Here is a 7,016-nt window from a genome sequence, read left to right on the forward strand (position 1 = left end):
TAAGATCCTATTAGGAAGCAAAGAAATTTCTTGCACCACTAGTTAAGCAGTTTACATTGTGCAACACACTCCATTTATTTACAAGCATGTTCTTATTTCTGGTGTATTTATTTCAGCAAAAGAGAGGGTCAGTGATATACTTGATGTGGGAATATCGGAGCTTTTCTCTATTTAATCTAATATGACTGTTTTCAAAATCTCTTACCTTAGAAAACGTCATAGAAAAATGAGGGAAGAGTTGTGTAATGGTAGATGTTCAGTTCATTTTAGGGTTTTGGGTTCTTTGTTCTAATAACAAGTAATGATCCCAGACAGAAATTCTCACTGTGAAATCATGGTTCAGTGTGCACAGTGCAAGCACAACTCAAACAAAGTTCAAAATTTAAAGAGTACATCAAGACAATTTGTTCCTGCATCTTGCCAACAGGGTTCAAATAGAAGAGGGTCACCTAGGGATTCAAGTGATCCTTTTACTTTGCCTATCTGCAGTACTCAGGTGAAGTTGGAGTTTGACTTCAAAGCAGAAACCGCAGAAATGTACAACAGAAATGAAGAGAGACACCATAAATGTCATCTGGTCTATTGCTAAACCACGTGTGTAACTCACTGATCAGACACAAACTCCTCACTGTCCCTCAAATGCATACATAGAAGTGTATATATTTTACTCTGGCACCGGTAGGCTAGTTCATGGAATAAATGCAAGACACTGACAAAGACATAACAGGACTTCCAGGTCACAAATGTAGATATTTGTTGACAGATGCTGTGTAAGTTCTAGGAATGTGATGAGAGACAGCCTTGTCTGACACCTCAGGGCTATGTCACAAACCTCACCATGATCTGTAGCATGTGATATTTAGCTTCTACTGTCTATGCTTAAATCATATAATGACATACCTCCATGGGTGAAACTCACCCACAAATTCAGACCAAATATTTCCTCCTAAGTATTTTTGGCTTATACAACCCCTCATATCCAGGTTGCACACTATGAAAAGTCCAAAGAGTTGCCAGAAACAGGAGCTAATGGTATTAACTTTGTTGAAATCTAGGTGTATTTCACATTATGGGCTAAGGAAGGCAACATTTGGGTTTCTTCACAACTCTTTATTGACAGAAAATTCTTGACTGCTTTAAGTCTAAAAGGGCCTCGTGAAAAAGAAGAAAAATGAAAGAGTGTTGCCTAGATGATGGAGAGAAGCAGTCTTCATCAGTGAATTCATGGTATTCATCACACAATTCTGGGGCATCCAGGCAGGAGCCCGGGCGCCTGGTTGGTGGAGGAGGCCTTTCCAGTCAGATGCTATAAGCTGTTGTGAATGAGACTGTTCCTGTTCCTCAGATGCAGCTACTTCTCAAGTTGTCTGTGCTTGCAGAGTGGCGACAAAGCCTGAAGCCACTCTAGAGCACAGTAGAATAGTTTGTGCCTGGAGAAAGAGACTGAGAGCTGCTGCAAATTATGTGTAATTTATAACAAAAGATGTAGGAAGGTATCAGCAGTGATACCCCAAATCAACATGATGAGGAATCCATGGTACAAAATTGCCTATTTGGAAGGGAGAAGGCACAAGAGAGGCACAATGTACTGGCTACATCCTTCTAAACTGCAACAGGGTTTGTGCAATGGATGTAGTCACACCAGAATAAGCCTTCAGGCATAATCACTAACATTTTTAGCAGCACCAAATCAAGCTGTGTCTGGCGTGAATCCACTCTTAAAATAATTTTACTCTTTTCCAAAATAGGACTAGATTGGTTTTTTTGTTTGTTTGTTTTCCCCATCATCCACTGAAAGAAGGAATCTTTCTAGGTTAGCCTCCTGCTAATTAACTGTCATTTTACATGTTAGAGAAAGGAAAAGACTGCTGAGCAGTTTTTCCTGCTCTCACCTCCACGTAGAAAAAAAGGCTATATTGTCACTATCTCCTATGTGTCAAAACACTTCATACTCTAATCAGTCTTCTTAACAAAACGCAACCACTTCCTGCAGTCTTTCCCCACAGGTTCCTTTATCTAATCTCACAATTGTTCTCTTTCTTGTACCTGGACACCACCTTGGCTACTACTTCTCTAAAATGTTATGCCTCTGTCTGAACAAAGTAGTTTGACTACAGGAGAAAATAGACGCTACTGAAACTAGACTTGCAAAATTTTGTTTGCAGCATGCCAAGCTCTGCTTGGCTGAAACTCCAATTTGCTTTCTGCTGCTATTTTTAGTATTTAGAATATTTTTAGTATTCCCCTTCAGTTTCTGTAAAACAGAGTAAGGCATTTTCATTGTAACATCTCATATTAGCAAGCACTCTCACCATTCTGGTCTTGCCATCTATACAGGCTGCAGCTCTAACACATACAAGCTCTTAATAATACCTCTGGTAAGAAAAGTAAGGCCAAGGAAAAACTAAGTTGCTTAACAGCATGAAATAAGAAAAAAAAACATTTTCAATGGATAACTGTGGGGCAGAGATCAAAGTTAAATTGAAAGCTATGGTCAGAAGAAGCTAAAAGCAAAGCCGATGTGCTTGAAAATGGCTAAAGTTGTGAAGAGAGCAGGAAGTGCAGGCGTGTAGGGTAATTTGACCAGGTAGCAAAAAAAACAAGATGTAGATGTAGACAGAAAGCTGATCTGACTTCCAGCTAAGTCTCCTGAAAGTCTGAGTTCCTTGCCTATGTCAGTTAATATATTACTGTACAACAAGGGCTTTTACAAGAAATAACCATTACAGAAAGAAATTACATTTAATTTGGCAAAATTTGTAACTGTAGCATGATGTCTACATCAATCTGTGGTTTTGCTTTGGGCATTATTGTTCTATGTATTATTAAAATTACTAATATTTCTTCCTTTCTTTTCTGTCTTAGTAAATACCTTTCATCTCAACCTATCAGTTCTACCTGTTTCCCCCCCACCAACTCTCTCCCCCATCCCATTGGGAGGAGGAGTGAACAAAGGGCTGTGTGGTGTTCAGCTACCTGTCAGCTTTGATTTTAACTGAAGCTTTTTAACTATTAGGATACGTCAACAACTTGTCAACAATTCGCATTTGTGACCACTGCAAAAAAGAGAGATATCAGTCAGAATTTACTGAGATTCCTCAAAGAAAAGCTAGAGAGGAAGAGAAAGCATCAGAGAGGGTGCTGCGATCTTGAATCTTGAGGAAAAAAAAAAAAAAAAAAAAAGAAAGAAACACAGGAGACCTGGAGTCAGTGAAATGAAAAGACAAGAAGCAGTGTGCTTTAGGACACTGAAAGGGTCTGTCAGGTCACTGCCCTTAAAATCTTAAAAATTCAAAACCTTAGCATGAATAGTTTTAACAGAGAAAACTGCAAGGTAGAAGGGACACAAAATGAGAAGGACTTAATAGGAAACCCAATTGAGATCACAGGAAGAGTCCTTACAATGGAAGGGACTAATCACACTGGAAGAACATCACAGTACTTGAAGACTAATTTACAACCTTACAAAGGTCAGCAGATGAGGTAAACCACGGGGGAAGAGAGAGGAGAGAAGGAAAGTGAAACAATACCCAAATCTTCCATAAGGGCTGAAGAGAATGATATAAAGGAAAAAAATAGGTAAAAAACCAATTTAATCCTCTCTTTTTAAAGAGATGCATAAGCAAACAAGCAATTCGTTAGAGCAGTATGAACTGCATTTGAATCACTGAAGTGAGTAGGAACATAGCAGGCAGGAAAAAAAAAGGACTTGAAGTGTAGCAGCACAGCTGTAACTCACTAACATTTGTTGGTGGAGTTCTTAGTTCTGTTTCATTTCGACTCTTTGACAGATAAAGCCTCCTACTGCTGCTGTTGCTGCTATCAAATTCATATTCAAACCCAAATGCTCCATCTCACAGCATGAAAAGCTGCGTGAAATGATTCTCTGACTTGATGCCTCTGAAAATAACTCTATTGCACTGGTTAACTATGAAGAAAGGAAGAGGAATGAAAATTAGTGGCACGAGCATTGCCATTTTGTGTTGCAAATCCAGGAGTATATCAACAAAGCTCTCTTAATTTCTGTAGTGGAGAATGAGTATGGGATCACATAAAGACTGCTCTAATCTGTATATACAGATGGACTACATTAAAAAGTGCAAAACTAACCTTACTGTGCACTTTCATGGTGTTTCAGCTCATAGCTCTTACAGCTTGACACTCTAGCCCTAGAAGCATGGCATGGTTTCTCAAGTCCATCCATCAACTTGCTGCTCACTACCTCAGTTGTGTATTCTAGAGAAGACACCCACTAGATGTGAATTCACAAAAGCCTGTTTACTCACCTGTGAAAAAACCTTGCCTTAAGACACTCCTTTGGTGTACACACCAAAAGAAAATAACAACAACAAACAACAACCAAAAAGACACCATAATGCTCTGCAATCATAATTAAGACAAAGAGAAAAACAAGCTGCAGTACAGACAGCCTCCAATTACAGATTACAGGGGCACCAAGCACAGCCTTCATGCAGCAGGTGGTACCACTATGATGGTGCCCCCTGGGAGCCATGAACAAGGCTGTGAAGCCTGTACAGGTGGAACACACAGATTTACAGCGAAACTAGCTTTTACCATCAGGCTTCTCTGTGATTCTGTGATCATGAGTGCCAAAGTCAAGCAGTTTTTAACAAAGCTATCAGAAAAGTAGGAAATAGATCTGGTTTGTGGTGTGCCCTCTGAGGGAGGCCAGTTAAAGCCCTCTGCTCCACAACTCCCACACTTTACTACAGACTGGGTCTTGTGTGACAGCTTAAGGTCACTTCTCGACTGTTGAAAACTAAGGAAGGTCTGTCACACTGGTTTGTCATGTCAAAGTGATTCAATAAATCATCCTGTCAAACTTAAAGGAGCCCTGCAGGTTTCCTGAAGATCTTGTGAAATAACAGCTCACTTGGCTTGTTACTATTTTTACATTTGATGCTGGGCAAACAGGTGGTAGATTTTGACTGCTTGAACACTTGAGAAAGGTCCTCAAATGTTAAAGACTTTAAACCCTCAAAACACACAAGATCCCTTCATAGCAGGAATAAAACCAGATTTTTGGATAATGTTACTGAATTCCTCCAGTTCTTTGTTTTAAATTAGGACTGAATTGTATATAAAAACTAAGAAGGAACCATCAATGTAAAACATGGGTCGATCCATCTTTTTCCTTACAACGGCAAATATAGATACTGCCAGCTGACTCAGGAAACATCAAGACTTACTTTGCATGAGGATAATGAGGTAGATCCTGGATGCACAGATCCTGTTCATACAGAACGATTAGCCTGCATTAGCTGTAGTAGCCATTTTCAGTGCAGCATTCCTTCTTCACCTGCAGAACACAAAGCCCTTCCACCAGACAAAAGCAACAGGGAGATCAGCAAATGACAGCTGAGCACCCTCACACAGTTATCATGGGAGCAACAAAAAGTAGGGCCTCCCACTGCTAGAGGAAAAGCAATTGCTTCAAAAAGACACAGAGATCTACCTGTGGGAAACATGGGGATTCGGAATAGAGCAGTGCCTGCCAGCAATTCTTCTGCAACACGCACCCAGTATTTATTATTATTGAGATATCCAGTCTCTATTTACATTGCTAGAAAAAGAACTAAAAGAGTTTGGCTCTCGCCAACCGTTTGTTCCCGGCAGGTTACAGCACAGGGCAGACGTAATGCTCCGCAGACACTCACTGAGATTGAAAGCAGCGCGCTGGCCAACGCCAAGCAGTCGCACCTCCCAGCACTACTCATGCCAGGAAGGTCAGAAAAACAAAGTACTTCCCATCTGAACCTTAACCAGGCCTGAAAGCTGATCGAAGGCCCTATACGGTCTCTAGATGGCACTGTGACTCTAAATAAAAGTTAATCTAAGACGAACAGCCCTCTTTAAAAAAAGTTTTTGCATTGCCAATTGGGCAAGAATTCACAGCTGCCAAGCGACTACCTTCCAGATCTTTATCTATCAGACGTGCAATAATTGCTTTATTTATAGAACTTAATTACTACTTGGGTCACAACACAAGCTTCACAAGATAGCCTCTAGAGTTTATTCACAGCTCATACTACAAATACAGCCAGATGGCAACTGTTGCATGTTCTTTCCTTAGTAAAACACGTTAGCTAATTGGGGACTCACCTAACTGCCATTCCGTCCCTGCACTCCCAAGTGCGGTAAGGATTGCCAGGTTGTTGTGTGCTAGAAACACTTAACGAGGGGTTAATTGGCTTCTCACAGCTGCTGGAGATCTGTGTGATCTGTCAGCGCTAGCGAGTCCACTCCTAGCAATCATCTCAATAGAGGCATGGAGGGATGTATTATCCCATATCTTAAATCAGCAGAAAGATTGTTTTTTCTCCTCAGCTTCTGAGTTAAATGTTAAAAGAAAAACCAGCTTTCTAATCTTTGTTAATGTTCAGAATCACTACATGCAGAATTACCTGTATAGGTGGCATTACACAGACCAGAAAACAAGTTCTAGATCACTGACTTGGGGGTGGGAGGTCTCCAGCATCATCGGGAGGTTGGTATTCAGGCACCTGCTGATTTACACTAATTAAAAAAACAGTATTTCCTTGGTGGAAAGCAGAATGGCAGCTGTTGTGATGAACATTGAGGCTTAGCATTTTGTGTAATTATTCGGTGTGTGTTTGGGTTGCAGTTGGATAACTGCTCTGAGAATGGTACAGAATTAGAATGAAAGAACACATTTTTCCCTCACGCACGAGCCTCGTCTGTTCCAGTCCTTCTGGAAGACCTGTGCATTATGTCATTCATATTATCCTCTCATTTGTAACAAGTACTTCTAAGAAGTGGTATGTGTTGTCATTATGTGGGCTTATGTAGCACACTGTATGTCAACAAGGCAAATGTTAAAATGAGCACTCAAAGGCAGAATAAACTTCAAGTACTAAAATTCTTTGCTGTCTAACTTCATATACCGAAGAGTCCCTAAGTTTTATTGCCGGCTGTGCTGCAAAGATGATTTCACTACAGCAAAACTGGGGAAGCCTAAGTCCCATGGTTGTACA

Source organism: Coturnix japonica, chromosome 1 (genome assembly GCF_001577835.2).
Source record: "Coturnix japonica isolate 7356 chromosome 1, Coturnix japonica 2.1, whole genome shotgun sequence".
NCBI lineage: Eukaryota > Metazoa > Chordata > Aves > Galliformes > Phasianidae > Coturnix > Coturnix japonica.